The sequence below is a fragment of the Sinohyriopsis cumingii genome, chromosome 6, assembly GCF_028554795.1.
Source record: "Sinohyriopsis cumingii isolate HCF-2022 chromosome 6, ASM2855479v2, whole genome shotgun sequence".
Classification (NCBI taxonomy): Eukaryota; Metazoa; Mollusca; class Bivalvia; order Unionida; family Unionidae; genus Sinohyriopsis; species Sinohyriopsis cumingii.
The window spans coordinates 47,082,719-47,102,180 of record NC_142966.1 but is presented as its reverse complement, the minus strand read 5'-3'; positions in this window follow the sequence as shown (position 1 = coordinate 47,102,180).

The following is a 19,462-nucleotide window of genomic DNA, read 5'->3' as shown; positions in this document are numbered from 1 at the left end:
TTTCCTTGGGCAGTCTCCCCTGCTGGTGCACCCCAATGGATCGTTTTCTGAGTTTCCGTCATGTTGAATCACTGTCGCATAGATTGACTGCACACAAGCGCTAACGAATCTATATAGACCACGTGACGTCACAGACTGTTCTCTTCGGATTGGATGCGAGCTGACTGAATTTTGTAACGCGTGTTTGGATTGGTGAATGAACTCAATCCGTTTCAATCCTACCTCTACCTATAAATAAGCGCAGTTCACTGCATTGATTCACTTGTTCTCGTCGCTTCAAGATGTGGACCACAGTTGAGTCATCCACCCTTGTGTCTTCCATGATGTTTTGGACGGACATGCTCATGTATGTCCGATCCAAGTGGACCGTTGTCCACAGGACAAACACCAGTCTGTGGATACGTAGGATCTACGTAGAAAGACAAGGATGCCTCAAAAGAGTGCTGATTTACGGGCCAACAGTGAGACGCAGCCTAAGGACAAGAAGAAGACCAATGCGATGCCCTTTATGTTAATGAATACATTAACATAAACCCAATGGCCCTTTTCAGGGCCACGCATATTTCTCGAAAAGAGAATGACTTTTCAATTGCCTACCCCTTTTTTTAAATTTAAATTTAAATTTAAAAAAAAAAAAAAAATCCCATATTCAATTTCCCTTGTCGCTAGAGTGACCCAACAATTTTCCCCATGTTAATTTCCCTTGTCGCTAGACAGACCCACGATTTATTCCCATGTTAATTTCCCTTGTCGCTAAAGTGACCCACGATTTTTCTCCATGTTAAATTTCCATTGTCGCTAAAGTGACCGGGGGGGGGGGGGTCTTTAATGCTAATTCCCATTGTCGCTAAAGTGACCCCTTTCACTACTCTCATCAGTATTGCGAGTCTTGCAAGGCTTACAGCACTTTCACCAAATTTCTTTAGACAAAACAGCTAAACCAACTCTGAAAGAATTCAAGGCGATGCTGAAAAACCAACCTCCCAAATTGGCTGAGACAGATGGAGTCATCAGGATGTAAAATGAAGAAAATAACACACGAAAAGTGATTTGACAACCGTGTGCTTCCATCTCTGGCAAGACTGCAGCGTCCTTGTTAACACCGTCTCCACTCCCCAACGAGAAGAAATAAAAACTTGTGTCAGAAAGACGATCTCGATTGCTTCTACGGAAGATCAAAAAAAAAAAAAAAAGAAAAAAAAAAAAGAAAGGAACAGAGAAGTCAAACAGGACGTTAAGCACAATTAAATAATTTACAAACACCGTCGTGGCTCGTTGGAACGCTTAGCCATCTCCAATCCACACGAAAATAAGAGTAGCATCAGCGAAGAGTGGATGACTTATTAAACAGATCCCTGATGGAGTACCTTTTACCAGCCTTTTCTTCAATCCTGACCATCTTGCGGTTTTGGAGGAGTTAAAAAAATTATGAGGTGCGAAGATGGTTACAAGAACAAGCGACGTACACGTTACACAAACCATTCAACAGATATTTTCATTAATGGCAAGCCGATTTAGCTGCTGTCTCTTATTTATCCACGTGCAATCCAAAACTTACGAGCCTTACGTGCTGAAACAAAAAAGTGGTCGTCCCCCATTCAGATGACAAACAAACAAAGGTACCTAATTTCAAAATCAATCTTATAAAAATAATTTTGTATAGTTTTATATTACGTCACTTCCACAGATCATTAAGCCATTGATGTACACATGCATCTATCTATCTATATATCTATCTATCTATCTGTCTGTCTGTCTATCTATCTATCTATATATATATGTGTTTGTATGTATGTATGTATGTATGTATGTATGTGCATGTATGTATGTGTGTATGTATGCATGTGTATGTATGTATGCATGTATGTATGTATGTATGTATGTATGTATGTATGTATGTATGTATGTATGTATGTATGACTGACTTAATTTTCTCTTGAACAGAGATTAAATCAGGTTAATCAAATTCAGGATAATACAAGATCGTAAAATCCAACAGAAAAGTGACAAAAACACAACAGTATCACTGTGTCAGCTACCGTATGGACAAAACGAAATATCTCAATACCTGCAATTATGCAAATCTGTGAACATTTGGCTAAGCATGGCACTGATCGTTTAACAATTGCTTGATGATGATAATATTTCGAACAGTTAATACGTCTACATTGTTATCTGCTTAACATTAACATCGAAATAGTAACGAAAATGAAATGGAAAACGTATAACAGGGTAATTTTATATATAGTTCTTTCTATATGACACATGTATTTATGCATATATATATATATATATATATATATATATATATATATATATATATATATATATATATATATATATATATATATATATATATATATATATATATATATTTAAATACTTGTTTGAACGTATGCGTGCGTGCATGCATTTATCTATGTCAAAATTACCTCGTTACCTCTTCAACAAAGATTATATCCGGTTACAAAGATTCGGATTATACATAAGATTATGAGACACTGCATAGACGATAACGCTAGGAAAAGAAATACATCGCCAACTAATGCATTTACAAGATGAGATATATAAATATAGAAAACATATAGAAAACTCTAGAAAATATATATAAACAAATACACACACACACACACACACACACACACACACACACACACACATATATATATATATATATATACTTACCTACATATGTACATACGTACATACATACATACAGATATACATATACACACATATGAACATACACATATATATATATATATATATATATATATATATATATATATATATATATATATATATATATATATATACATAAACATATACACTGTATACTGCAGTCATGTACCAAAATTTGCAGATTTGATAAGAAGACGTGGCCTTTAATTTTTTTAAAACAAATGACAATTTACTACGTATTATTGATGATATGTCTGGACATGTTGGTTGATAGTAGGGCATACATTTTATTGTAGAATGATGCTATGATGTTTGCCGTCACCAACATGAGTTTATCCCATACATCATCGTCAATAGACGACATGCAGTCAACCCTGCTTCTAAGAAGTGTCTCCAACAATATATCGTCTTCTTGATTGAATAGGTTAACCCAATTTCTTACCTCTAAGGAGTCAGTCACTCTCTCAAAGAAAACTTTTTGTTCCTCAAGTAGCATTTCGCCACCTAAAATAAGATGTTTCGCTCTGTCGTCAGTCTGATTTCCACAGAGTTTGCATATCATAACTTTACCAACAAGCACGATATATAGTTTCACTACTTCAGTTAGAGGCCATAACATGGATGGAAATGTAAGCCCAAGAAACCATATACTACTTGGTTTTAAGTCAAAATGAATTTTTCTGAAGTGAATTAAATCACCCCTTAGTTCCATATTTACTCTCCAGTTAGTTTCGTCATGGTTTTGAATAATATCAATAATATGTCGTCTCCAAACAATTGTTCCTAATGTTTGTACTCTTACTGCATATTCTAAAAGAACACTCCCCATACCATATTTGGTATCTGTTTTAGTGGGTTAGTCAGATATTGATATAAACGCACAATGAAAACCTTTTTTCCAGATAAAAGTCCAATCGCCCTTACACAGTCGGTTGAAAAAGAGCAATTTCATCCTATCTATGTTTGCTTCCATTTACCAGAGTCCTAAGGTAGACATTGTAATCATGGTCGCAATATAAATGATTCCGTTTGATTCATCTGCCTTTTCAAGCTCACTGAACTGTTCTCTATTGTACATTTCTTTAGCTTCAATATTTCTTTTGCACACAATGTCTTCGCTTTCTTATAGTTCGCGTATGCCATATATTCCCAGTCTCTTGGCCTACCATTAAAATACCATAGCCTATGTTTCAGCCTCATTTCCGTGTGAAACTCTTTTACGTTTAATAGTTTCCAATAGGGGTTATTGTACGAGCAAAACCTCTTTATGGGCAGAAACCTAGAAGCTGCGTCATGTAAAATATGTACAGTGTCTTGAATGATAATTTTCAATATCGACATTCGTCACAAGGTCTGCCTTATGCAGTTGCGTTAAACATCATTGCGTGTTGCTTCCTTATACCTATTTATTTGTTCTGCCGAGGCTTTCTTCCAATTAATGGAATGAATGATATGCTCGTCTGCCATTGTTGTATTATGTACAAAAGGTCTGACCAACTCTAATTTTACAGGATGATGATCTGACATGTTCAGTGGATGATCAACTATTATTTCAGCCTTAACCACTAAGTCGAATTGACCTTTTTGCAATAGTATATGGTCTATCAGAGATTTTGATTTGCCATCGGTTGAGAAAAAAGTAAAACCAGGCCCTTTACAAATGGATTGACTATTAACAGATGCTAAATGCCTATCGTTCAGAAACTTTTCTAGAATAGTGCCTTTAGCATTTGATGTTAGACAATTTGTTTTGGAGATAAACAGTGAACTTAACTGATCATTGAAGTCTCAGGCGAGTATGGGAATACCTTCTTTACAGAATATATCAAACCGATCCTTCAATTCTCCTATTGTTTCGTAGTAACTTGCTATAGGAAAATTAGTTGATGGCAAAAGTGTCCCAAAAATAAATATTTTAGTCTATTGTTACATATTACCTCTGTCTCTAAAACTCTGTCGCTGCCAGTGTTCGACAAGGGATTAACGCGGAGTGATTTCCTATAAAGATTTTCTATTCCCCCCGAACCCTGTATGCCTTAGCCTTTCTTCAAACTTCACCGTTAGCCTATTGTCAGAGCGTGAGAACGATTTAAACTCTGAATATATTTTGTCTAGGAATTGAGCTGACACAGGAAAATTCATTGCTCAGTAAGCACTGTAATATCTATCTCATCTTGCAAAGAGTACAAGTAAGGTGACCCATACATGACTCCTTTTACGTTCCATGTCATCAGACGAACTGTACGACTAGACATTTGTTGACATAAAAAAATAGATTTTCAACACAAGTATTGCAATGCCAATAATGTAATTGACCATAATTAATGTATGAAACTTACTGCTCCTTTATTTAGTTCTCCAGTACCGCTTGGTGTCCTTATCACCATAATCCGCATAAAATTCTCGTGCCTATACAAACTTTGGTCAGAAACCTTCCTTTGAAACCTTCTTAAAGTTTAACTCTTCTACCGTGACTAAAGCAGTACAAGTGTCATTTCCTCATCTTACTCGCCAACGCTTTAAGATTTGAGAGTCCATTATACTTCTACCCATTTTATTTTAGTGTGTTTGTTTTACAAGTTCTCACGTCCTTTCTCGTTCTGTCAACCGGTATCTTTGACATTAGAAACCGACGTTTAAAAGAGTTCCTCACACGTTTCTGTGGTCTGCAGTTTCTGTTGTTTGTGATGACATTTATAGTTTTGTTTTCTTTATCCACGACCTTCGATGAGATGCATGAATTGTTTGCGGATGGTGACCTTCTCTCCCTGTTGTTGTTTCTTGTGTGTACTCGTGATGAGTATTTCTGATCGTAGTGATAACCACGTACACAGTTATCTTTAATTACTGTAGGTTCTTCATTGGAGGTATTGGGTATGGTGGGTAGCGTCAGCGTCACTCCTTCCCTTGAGCCAGTTCATTTCATACGACCGCCTTTGTTCGTGGCCATATATTCCGTTTGGTCCGATAAATGCTTCTGCCGTTTGGTACAATCAGAGTCAAGAGGATTTATCGCATTCGCCATATTTTCCGTTTGTGTTTCAATTGAAGGTTTGCCCATACGCGCTATATCAGCTAGTAATATTTGAGTCTCCGCAGCACATTTTGTGGTTACATTTTCTTTATCCTTATTACATACTCTATCTCCGAGCAATGTATGTATGTGAGAAAGCTTGCCACTAGCTTATCGTGGGTCGGTGGTTCTTTATGGGGTTTTCCCGGCTTTATCCTCCACCATTAATACTGGCCGCCATGTATAGTCTATCGTGTGCTGAAAAATGGCGCAAAAACCCTGCAACAACAGCAAAATCTCCAAGCAAATACCTTACAGCTGGTTATTCTTCTCCCTGAGTGATATTCTCAAGGCCAGATTGTCGTTGGATAACTTTCTCTCTTCCTCTTTCCATCTTTCTAATTCTGATTGTACTTCAGTTGAGTTAACATCTCTAATGAGCAGTTCTTTACGTAACTTGTTAGGCTCGTTTTCAATTCATTTCTAATGTCATCGTTCATTTCTTGAATACTGCTTTGCATAAAATGCTTTAGGTCTATTATCTTGTATAAGTTCTCTGTTGTTACTGAACTGTTATTTTTATCATTTGATAGAGATGGTACTGTATTCTGTTCCGATAACCTCGTGACCTGTTCTGGCTTTGGTTCAGACCGCTGAGACTGTTTGTTATGTCCTTTTCCTTTAGATGCTTAGTTCACACATGTACTGCTGTCAAGCATACCTCTGCTTGGCTTCTGTCTCGACGCAAGGCTTTTCACTTCAGATCAGCTGTTATCCCGTGTTAAGGAATGGTATAGAATAAATATATCCCGAGCTAATCTCTCATCTAGAGGTGCACTATTACATCTTACTGTCCTCTCGACTATACCAGTCACAGGATAAGTGGCATTTTCCAATTAGCCAGGTCGTGTCGTGATAGACTTATATCTGTTAAAGTCTGCACATTCAATCCCAAACACATCTTTTTAAGTTCATGTCTGTCCAAAGTTCCAAGTTTGGAATCGATTTGAAGGTATATATTTTTTTCAGTGTGAATTGCAATCAATAATTTTTCTAAATCGGACTTGCCATCACCAACTGTATCGCTCATCTGTTTCTATCTTGTCATCCATGTCATTCATGTTCAACGGTTTACAGTGGTATTCGTTTAAAGTTGCTAAATGAGTTAAAACCTGTTATATATCCCTCGCAGTTTCACTAACGAATGGGAGCCTTCTTCTGCTAGGACAGATAATTAACAGTTGTATCTTCTGCTACCTCACTTAACTGTAACTGTTCTTATTGTTCTAATGATACATGACACCTGGTATAACTCAGAATGTAACTCAGAATTTCCGTATTGTAACGGTACCAAGGCTAACGCGTCCGCTACCATAATTCTTTGAATTCATACATATGCGATTTTCTCCCTATCTACTCACTAAAAACATGATATATAACACATATAGTGATAAAACTACTGGAAACTAGGACTGAGTGCACCTTTACACTCTTATGATCTAACATGATGAACAGCTCACAAAAGCAGCTTACAAAATACATATAGATTTTAACAACGATACATAATGTAGCTGACATACCCGCTCAACATATTTCTAACATCTTGATCCAAATGCCCAAATGTGAATTTAGATCGTAACCAGAATCGGAATATATATATATATATATATATATATATATATATATATATATATATATATATATATATATATATATATATATATATATATATATATATATATATATCTGTCAGGATATCTATGCGTTTTATAACGTCATATATTACACATGAAAACTAGAGTAATATGTTCAGCATTTCATCCTTCATCCGTTTGCACATTGCTGACGACCAAGACAAGTGTGCATTCTATATTTTTTTAGAGTATACTGTTACATGAGTAAACGGAGTGTCACACTCACCCACTGCGTCCATTGATCCAAGAAGATTTTTCAGAATAATCGAAGAAATTAAAATCCACAAAATCCAAATTCAGTCCTGAATAAAAGTATCATTATTCACATCAGTTATGCACAGCAAAGTTAAACAAAAATGTGTGCAAGTTAGCCAACATGTACTGACTACGGAATTGAGTTATTTGAGTTACAAATCCTCATGCAAACCGAATAAACAATAGATGTAAATAATTTACACAAACCAGGCCCGAATGTTAAACGCCCACGGTTAAAACTCCACCAAAATTGGCAAGTTACTCAGAGCCGATAAACCCACATCTTGACTGAATGGAAGCTAGAGTGATGCTTGTTCTCGGATGTCCATTGAACTCTCCTAGCAAAAGATTTCTTAAATCACACAATATTTGTATAAGGAAACAAATTTTTAGAACAAAATGAACCTGTCCGGTAAGAATATTACTGAAAAAACTCTTGTATTATTTCAAAACCATGACTATTTACATCACAAAACAGAGACAATAGAACGGTCAAGCTCTGGGCAAAGCAAATATAATGCTAAACAGTAGTTATGCATATTTAATTTGTATGGTGTGTTGGCTCTTTTCTATCATTATATGCTATGTATATCTATATTTTGAAATTGACCTTTGTCTTAGATTGAGAGTAATTAACTATAAGGCCTACCTGACTAGTGACTTTATTTTAATAAACATATTACACAGTTAATATTTTACTAAAATTATATATTAAATATTCAGATCATTCTTAATGGAGGTAAACATGCTTACTTGAATTTGAATTTAGGGCATTGGTGTTTTTCTAGGGAATGCCTGGTCTGTATGCTGTTTATATGTACTTTACACAATTTTAGAGATAAACTTGATCTCGTTAATGCTTAGAACTATATATAAATGAACTATGTTTGCTGTTTGGTGGAAATTTAATTTGGAGATATCCTGATCTTAGTTCTCAAGGTTTGTCTCAAGATTTTGCACTGGGGAGGAATCAACAGACATTCTTCTTTCCTATGATATCATCCAAAGTTGCACCAGTCTTATTTTTGCGCCAAGGTGAAAGGATTTATTTATTTAAACTATTCACTGAAATTAAAAAGCGCTCCTTAAATCACTAAATAAGATTTATTCTGAATTCATTCAACGACATTTTTGATTGTATCGTCTTGATACGTAACAAATATTGACACATTGAGGAAATAGGTACATCAATACGTTCAATATTGAACCACTAGCAAATGATAAGCGAACAGCATCATCTCATTGCTGAAAGATAGGTTGGTCATCCACCTGAACCAATCATTACCCAGAAAAGAATTTTCTGAATTTATTCTGAATTAATTCAACGACATTTTTGATTGTATCGTCTTGATACGTAACAAATATTGACACAATGAGTAAATAGGTACATCAGCAATATTGAACGACTAGCAAATGATAAGCGAACAGTAACATCTCATTGCTGAAAGATAGGTTGGTCATCCACCGGAACCAATCATTAGCCAGAAAAGAATTTTCCAGTCACAAGTGGCATTGTACTCATATTTTCAAATCTAGTTTAACCTCTGACAAAAAGCCACTAACTTTACTTTGGCATTATTGATTCATGAGAGGGTAGATCAGCAGCACAGGAGTTTGATCAACCAAATTGGACTAAATTCACAATCGACAACCAGAACGTAAAAAGGAAATTTGGTTCACAAAATATCTGTAAAATCATTTATAAAGATTTTACGCAAAATAAGATCTTCTGTTGTATTCTTATGTTTTAGTTGCGCAACAATTGAGAAAATACTTGAAACGGAAGATTTACATCTCATTCAATGATCACAACATCGGTTGAACACATGCAGTTAAAGAAATTATTCTGAAATGTGCATCAAATATGAAATAATGTTTGAAATACATATATATACAATTGCAGAATACCTCAGAGATTTCATCTATGTCATTGAAAGATCAATATTTGTTGAGACGGGACAAAGGGAAATACTTTTATACATATTTTTGTTTAATATCTACCATTGGATTTTGGGCCCATTACCTAATCGGAAGACAATATAGATGTTGATAGTCAACGTATTGGCAAAAGAAGAAAACATGTTTTACTATATAAAATAACCGGTACGGAGAGAATTTATACTGAAAAACTGTCTTATGTCAACAACCATGACTTTTTACATCACAATCTAAACTAATGGAACTGTAAATCTCGGGGACATCCCTACGTAACGACTTAGTGATATATTATGAACAAATCATGCACATCAGATGAACAGTGATTCTTAAACTAGGTATGTAAGCAAGTTTTGAGGTAGAAATTCCGCTAACTTTGTAAATAAAAATGAACATATGAAATTATTATAAAAGTATGAAAACGGATGTAAAACCAATGCAGATACTTTATATAATTTGTGATAGCTATCTGACTAGCCAACATATGTGGTATGGGCAGGCTGTCAAGCTCTGTTTATTAAGGAAAGTAAATTATTGGAATTTATACCTGATGTTTATTTAAACAGCAAAGGTCATGCTTTGGCTTACATAATTTTGTTGCAGCCGGATACGGGTCTGTCACATTGTAGCCACACAAAACATATTCCTTGTTTCAATTAAATAAAGTTCGAGATTCTTTCGCAATAAAGGATTAATGGAACATATCTCTCAATTTTCGTAACGTTGACGATCCCAATATATTTCATGATTCACAACTCACAAACATTATCTGTATTGACTTAAACGTAAAGATTGTACAAAGCTTCGTAACAAATAGCTTTACAATGTGTACTTCACTCCGTGAGTAGTAATAGGTGGCTGTCTAAGGACAATGGGACCTGCCATTATAAATGGAGTCCCAGTACTCTGGGAACAAAGATAAATTTATCATTGTGTTCCAGTCTAGGGACAACGGTAATTTAACAAAAAGAATTTAAAAATGGGTGGATGTATATAGGGACAAAATATATTGGGCCTGTGTAGAGGTAATGGTAAAATACATTACAGATAAGGTGACGTCACAGGACTGAAGATGGGTAACAATGTAGCAAGGGACTGGCCTCAAAAGGACCAACGAGCGCGGGTGGGAGGAGGTAAAAGAACCTAGAATGTTTTTGGTGGGATAGAGACAGAGATAACACAAACAACAGACAAACATACAAAACAACTATACAATAAAGTAGAACAAAATTAGGCAAAGAAAGAAACGCTTTTCGAGGTATATGAGTAGCCCCGAAAAGAGACATTGGGTTCTTCTTCTTCTTCTATTTTCTCCAGTTCTTCCACCATTTTACTTTCTCAACAATTCTTTTGTTTTTCTTTTCCTTCTCTGGTATCCAGTCAGGATGTCCCAAAGATCTAAATTTCTCCTGCACCTTCATCCAATTTTCATTTAGTTTGTCAAAGTTCTCTTTTTCTGTTGTCTTTGTCCGTTCTCTCTATCGTCCCGTTATCTTTAATCTTTTTCACCTCTTCTTCCAGCACTTTTCCCATCATTCTTCTTCTTTCTTTATTTTATCTATCCCTCATTTTAAAAAAGACCACTCTGTCAAATTCAATATGTCTTCTAAAACGAACCTGACTTTGATGACACCATCAAGTTCCTCCTTCAAGGTTCCAGTTCTCACATATGTTGGATGAATGAAGCCTCGTAACTTTACTACTTCCCCCTCTATCATGCCGTTTACCAGATCCCTGTCTACATTCAGGCTGGTCACGACTTGGCGCTCATCATTAAGAGGTTAGTGTCAGGACTGGTTCTGGGTGGGGCATCATGCTACATGTCTGCGGAATGATGCTTAGAGCCAAACATCACTATAAACTACCACACGGCAGACATCGTAGCAATATGACTGAAAAATTGTTAAAGCTACGTTAAAAATCCAAGTCACCCACACACCCACACACACACTTGACTTGTCACAAAGTCTTTGGTAACTGGATACCTCCATTCATATTTTGCATTTTCACCACATAGGCTGTTAAGCTGTTGAGCAAATATATTGCCATCTTCGTTTATTCAATGTTGAATGACGCGAACGACGAACGCTTTGCCCTTATATTTGTCAAGCATGGACGTTAAGGAAAACATCCCTTACAATAACTTCACATATTATCTACTATCCACATAGAAGGGAAAGGTTAAAAACCACAATATATACTATCCACACAAACGTACGGTAACTTACATAAAACTAAAATCTACTATCCAAACAAGGGAGGAAGAAAGAAAGAAAACAAAAGCACCACAATATCTACTATCCACACAAACGTACGGTAACTTACATAAAACTAAAATCTACTATCCAAACAAGGGAAGAAGAAAGAAAGAAAACAAAAACACCACAATATCTAATATCCACACACGAGAACGAGAAGAAGACAAAACAAGCCCAGAAATAGAAATATCCACACACGGGAAGAAGAAAATACAATCACAAATATACTTTTCACACACGGTAAGAGGAAAAAAATTATTATATACTATCCAAAACCCCAGTAACTACTATCCACACATGTGAAGGAGAAGAAAAAGCCCACAAATGTACCACTCACACAAACTTACTCTGAATTAAAAACAACAATATATATCTACTATCCACACACGGGAAGACGAAAAAACAAACCCAATATATACTATCCACACAATGTACGCGCACTCATACAAGCCACAAATATACCATCCACACATGAGAAGAAGAAAATATAAACCCAAAATCTACTATCCACTCAACATGCGCTAACTCATACAAACCCCAAATATACTATCCACACGCGTGAAGAAAAATAAAACAAACCTCAAATATACTATCTATACACGGGAACGAGCAAAAAACAAACCCAATATTTACTATGAAAACCCAAAAATATCTACTATCTACACACGAGAAGAGGAAACAACAAACCCAAATAGTATCCACACAACGTACGCGCACTCATACAAACCCCTAAATAACAAGAAAAACAAACATAATATACTAACCACAGAGAGGGAAGAAGAAGAAAAAACATTATCCACTCTCAACACAGAGTGAAGAAATAACCCATTATATATAATATCAACATAGAGTGAAGAAAATAACCGATTATATACTATCAACACAGAGTGAAGAAGGAATTTTTTTTCTGAAAGCATCTAACACCTCACCTGCAATGACCAACTCTATCAAACACCCCCCACACACTCCAAAGACCATTTAACACATTATTATATAGCGTCAGTGTGTGATTTTAAAAACAATCAGGACACGAAACGATGGATGAACAGACAGACTATAGTTTGCGCATTTGCATGCCTAAAGTGTGTACGTGAGGGAAAATGCCCATCCATTTCAATTCTACCTAAAAAAATTACCCAGAGGGATAGAGAGAGGCGAAAGAGCACATATTGAAAAAAAACCCCAAACCCCATCCTTATTATAAAATCTCAAGACAAAGAGACACTTACTTTTCCTTTCTGGTCCATTCTGTTTTAGAGATTAGTATGAAATTTCACATCAGGGTCAACGCATCGGCTCAAATTGTATATTTTTCCATCTCCCTCTTTCACACTGGCACAAGTTCCTCCTTATCTTCAATTTCTTATTCTTCTGAACCCCTCTCCGCATTCCCCTCTTGTTTCCGTTTCTTCTCTTTTCTCTTAGGACACTCTTAAGCCCAGTGTCTTTTCTCCTGACAACTATAACAGGTATCTTGACTTTTGTCTCTCTTTCTTGGACAAAGCAGGCATTCTGGAGACAAATACCCATTTACCTTGCAGATATAACAATGTTCATCAGCACTTATACACTTTGATAAGACTTTCTTCAAATCACGACCAGAAGGGTAAGTTTTGTTGCCACTTTCGCCTGTGAATTATGCTTTCTTATCAACCCTAGCAAATCTTTGACCAGCAGGTCTATCTGTGCTGACTGTTACGTCTTCTTGATCGTTTGAGAGTTGAATGAATACTCTTCCGACTTTAAGAAGCTCTCCCCATATACAGTCACCTGCTGCGTATGAAACCTAGTCAAACGGAATTTTGCAATAGTAAGAGGCAACGACGTACCGTGTCGCCTCACACACGAGCTGACGTATTAGTTCAAATCCGTGCCAGCAGTATCGAAGACGACATATGTGAGCTTGAATCAACGCTCTCCACATATGCCACAAACAAGTGTCTTGATTCACGCCAAAAGAAATTCGTTCAGTCCATAAAAAATATTACCACATTTGAGAAACGCAAAAACAAATTTCCTGAAAACTGAGAACGACGGCTTACACCCACAACGTGAAATGCTAAGAGTTCAAGTAGTCTGTAAAACTTAATAAAATTAAATTTTTATAATCAAGACGATACGATTTATTTTCCAAAGAGAAAGCAGACACCAAACGACAATGCGATCCGTGTCACACACTACATTTCAAAATGTGTTCGCAAAGGTTTGTGCTAGCGATATTGAAGATGAGATGATATTATTATCTCATATTCAAAACCGTCTGCATCCACTACAGAATGAGTTCGAGAGGTTGGGAGAACAACGGTGGTAAATCGAGTAGGATGACAGAGCCAACAAGACAAGTGAAGAAATAAATGTGTTATGTGTTTGGTACCTAATGAAGATTATTTTTTACAATCTAGTAGCCCCAAAAGTCACTCGTAGAAACATTTAGAACTACGACACACACCTACAAGGTTAAATTAAACAGTTTACGTCACTGGTTAACAGAAATAAGAAACCACCCAAAATCAACAACACTGATCAAAAAACCATAACTAGAATCTACACCGGAGAAACCAAATTGGCCAGCAGCTTTTGGCAGTACATAGGACCCAAATTCCACAACCCAAATTGCTACCACTGCCGGGTTCCAGAACGCCTAACACATATTCAACACCTGCCACAAACTAAATAAAGAAAGAACCAAACTAAAAATGCAGCACAATAAGATTGGAACCCTATTAACATACCCACAGTTTTAATGAATAACAAACCCAACCTTAATCTCACAAATATAACTATAATTTACTTTATACATGAATCTGGGCTATCAAATAAAATATAAAACTTGAATACCATAATTAAACCATCCGAAACACGGTTGGTCATCCACCACCGGACGCCAATCCTGGTGTAACTGGGTGGGGAATTGGGTGCGGGGGTAGCATACCCACGATAGCATCCTGGGTTGTCCGGATGTATGACCCGCTTAATAATAACTATCCAAATAATCATAACTATGAGACAGGCTAACAATCTAAATTTAAGTAACAATAATATCAGATGTTTCTGAAACGTCTTAAGCGATCCGATTATTTGGCAAATTATCTGTATTAACAAAATAAATTAAGCCTGAAAAATAAAATAAAACCACATAAATAACCAAAATAAAGTATGCGAGACAAGCAATAAACTATAAAACTAAAGTATCATAATTAAAACATCCATAATACAGTTGGTCATTTCATTACCGGACGTCCTTCTTGGTGTAACTGGGTGGGGAATTGGGTGCGGGGGTAGCATATGGTTTACCGCCCAAGTAGGGGTTTGTACCGCTAAATGGGGGCTGGTGCTGCACCTGCACCTACCAACCACTGCAGCACCTTGGGTTGGCCGAATGTATGAGCCGCTAAATAAATATAATTCAATTTATTATGACTAGGAGACAGCTAACAAACTAAATTTAAGGAACAATAAGATCAAATGTCTTTGACCCGAGTATTCGGCAAAGATATGTCTTGTCAAAATAGACTTACACTGAAAATAAGAAAACACCACATTAATAGCTCCATCCATAAACTAGGAAAATGAACCCAAACATAAATATAGACCAGCAAGTAACAAGGGACAAAATAGACTTAATATCTTAGACTTAATATCAGTAAATATATGCAAATAGAAGAGGGGGAAAATCCACACGGAAGGATTTGGGGAAGAAGAGTGTGAGTGGTTATCATATATAGCCCCGATCATCCACCAGGGGGTAACAGGCTGCTCCTCCTAACTCAACAATTGTGTTGAAAAAAGACTTTCTTGAATATTTTCATTATATTTCTTCAGCCTTATATATTCATGTCTTTACTCTGAACAACCACTTCTTGTCTAACAACCAGCAACAGCATGTGCATCAATAACTCAATACCTCTGATGACACGGTAATACGCTAACCAAAGGTGACAGCTATAATGCTATTAAGTTACTCGAACACCTAGAAACTTCAAAAACGTCCCGAACACTAGATCATATAAGGTGGTCCAACACCCAAGACCATCAGGCCCCGCCACACAAAGTGGCACTCAAATTACGACCACTAGGAAAGTAAGGCCCTAAATTAGCACTTAGAAGATGGTCTAAACACCAAAGACCATCAGGACCGGCAACACAAGGCTGCAATCAAAAGAGATAACACCAGATAATATGACTCCAAATTTAATCTAACAATAAAAGTGGTTTAAAATCCAAAGACCACCAGGACCAGCTGCTCAAGGCGGCAATCATATCAAATTGTGTAAGATGTCAAATTTAGACTAAAATACCATGGAATCTAGAAACACCGACCTGTGACATTGGACGTGACCTTCCTGCCTTCTTGTCCATTTCCATGGCCTGACATCAAAGTCTATCAACGTGCAGTTCACGACCTTTGCGCTGCCTTCACAAGTATGAGTGTGTGAGGGGTCTATAACCACCCATATACACCTTAGACAATTCAATAGATGCGGACTGAACAGTTGAGTGAGTGTTGGCTCTCTTCCAACTCTCTTCAAATCCCTACATTGTGAGAGTTAGGGACTAATCTTAGCCCCTCTGCCTGACGACTTCAATTAAACAGAGCTCCTTGAGCACGTAAAAACCTGAGGGGAGTGGCTTGAATTCTTTTCCTTAGGAGTAATTAAACAGAATGCAGGCATAAAACAGTAATACTTGAACGGCAGTGCGAAAACCACTTTAATCCAAAGTAATTAGGTAGGTCGTTCGCGCCATTCAACATTGAATAAATGTAAATGGCAATTGATTTTTTCAACAACTTTAAAGACAGCTGGTACTTGATGGAGGGTGGAGCCTATGTGGTGGAAAGGCTAGAACATGAATGGAGGTATTCAGTTAAAGACTTTGTGACAAATTGTGAACAGCCTAAAAGTAGCCAGGGATCTGGAACAAGGCATGACAGAGGAGGAAGTAGAAATGTTAAGATGCTTCATTCAACCAACATATGTGAGAGTTGGAAACTTGAATGAAGCCCCTGATGGGGTCATCAAAAAATGTGATTGTTAGAATGCATATTGAATTTGATAGAGTGGTCTTTTGTAAAGTGGGGGATAGAAGAAATTATGAGAAAATTACTGGAAGAAGAGGTGAAAAAGATTAAAGATAAGTGGACTAAAGAGAGAAAGGACAAAAGACAACAGAAAAAGAGGACTTTGACACAATAGATCAAAATTGGATGAAGGTGCAGGAGAAATTTAGATCTTTGGGACATCCTGACTGAATGCCAGAGAAGGAAAATAACAAGAAAGGAATTATTGAGAAAATATGGAAATGGTGGAAGAACTGGAGGATATAGAAGAAGAAGAACAGAAGGTCTGTTTTCAGGGCTACTTCTATGCCTAGAAGAATTATCATTTTTTGCCTAATTTTTTTTAATTGATTGTATAGTTGTATGTTTGTCTGTTGGATGTGTTATCTCTGTCTCTGTCCCTCCAAAAACGTTCTAGGTTTTATTCCCCGCTCTTTGGTCCTATTGAGGTCAGCCCCTGGCCAGATTGTTCCCATATTCGGTTCTGTGACCTCATCTTACCTGTAATGTATTTTCCCATTGTCCCTAGACATGCCCAATAATTTTTACCCCTCTATAGACCCACCATGTTAACATTCCCTTTGTTAAATATCCATTGTCCCTAGACTGGCCCACAATGATAAATTTCCACTTGTCCCTAGAGTGCCGAGACTCTGTTTATATGGTTTTTCCATTATACCTAGACAGCCCCCTATTACTACTTCAGTGGCTTTGTGTGATGTCAATTGGGCTTTATACAAATTGTCCTTGAGATTTTTGGCATGCTCTATACAGACCATTGATTGAAATATACCCTACATAGATTTGGACGTCTAAGTGTGGTTTCATTGCTTCGAAAATGATCTGTTGTACGTTTGGGACATAGGTCTTCAATGGAAATACGAAATGAAAAGACTTCTTGGTTTACTTGGCTATATATTTCAAGCAGTCTAATCTGTTCAGAAGTCTGGTTTTGTTAACAGCCTCCGTAGTGCATTCCTTTCTGTACCCTCTTCTTCTAAGTCCACTTGACCTATCTGAATCTCTTTTCAAAGGTAGCAATATTGGGGCATATATCTTGAGTAAGATCGAATATACCGTATGGAAGATTTTCTTAGTAGCAATGGATATCATTTGATCGGGACGAGGTAATTGTGAGAGCCAATAGTTACATAATGCAGGTCAGTTTCAATGTTTCTCTACAAAAGGATTCATTTCAAATATGCACGATGCTGGACCCGGTTGATGACTTCGTTGGAAGGAAGTTTAAATATTTTGTGAAAATATAGTCTGTTTCTATCCATTCTGATACTATATCATTTATGAATCTCCACAAGTTTAGAGGTATATAAACTCGGCGAGGAAGCTTTGTTTTTGGTCTTACTGAAAAATAAAGGCAAAATGAGATGCTAGTTCAAAGACCAATGATGTCCCAATAATTTGCATTGTATTTCTTAATGTACAAGGGTTAAACTTGAGATCATGTCTTAACTATTTAACTAAATATAACGACATGAGGATACTGAGTACAAATCGGGTCGACGACCACACCCTTACTGGCAGGAAATATATATACATACTTATATAAATATATAAATATAAATATATTTAATTCTGTAAATACATTATTAATTTTTGGTTCACCATATATCATTCATGGTGAACACAAAAAAAACCCCGATTCAACACAGCGTCTCTATTTGCTCTGTTTATGTATTCTTATGTATATTTAATTTAATTGTTTGTTTGTTAATTTAAAAAAAACAACATATTATTTCACTACATGCTATTGTAATGTAGCATTGTATGCTGGACTTGACCTTGTCCAAAAGTAAATTCATTTCTGATTGACCTGGTTGATTTTTATTTTTTATATTATGTAAAAATCTACTACATAGCTAAGATATTCTCTCTGCTTATGTGCTTAATACCAGGATCATTATTAATAGAAGAGGTCAATATGTTTATTTGAGTCTAAGTTATGGAATTTCCTGAGTATAATCTATGTTACGGTTATCATTTTTTTAAAGTACGGATCATTCTAGGAGGATTTTACCATTAGGTAATGTTTTTTTAGAAAATGGTGATTGTGACATGAGATCGAGTAGAGAACTATATACTCTTGTATTTGTGAGGACGTGGTCATTCGTGTTCTAACATGAAGCACTTTCAAGTTTTATATTATATGTTTTGGCCAGGAATTTTGGGCTGGAATCGTTTCTGTTCTAATTATTAAATTCAAGTGAATATTTTCTCTGGAAATACAAGTGTCCTGATAACATTCTTGGATAAGGACATTCACTCGAATTTATACTGAATTTGTACCTGGAATTATATTACTGTGATTCAACAAAAGACTGTTGACACATCATCACTGAATAAGCTATAAAAACACGTAATCGTCTTCAGTTTTGCGATTTCTTCGAAATTTGTACTGTTTTTTTTCAGGACGTTACTTTATTGAGAAATGTCTCTTTAATTTTTTAATTATTTTAGGATTTAATTCGCAATACCGTAAGTTCTTTTTTCTCAGTTTCACTTTGCATTCTAGAAAAAAATATTTGTTCAATTTTACAAATCTTGTTGT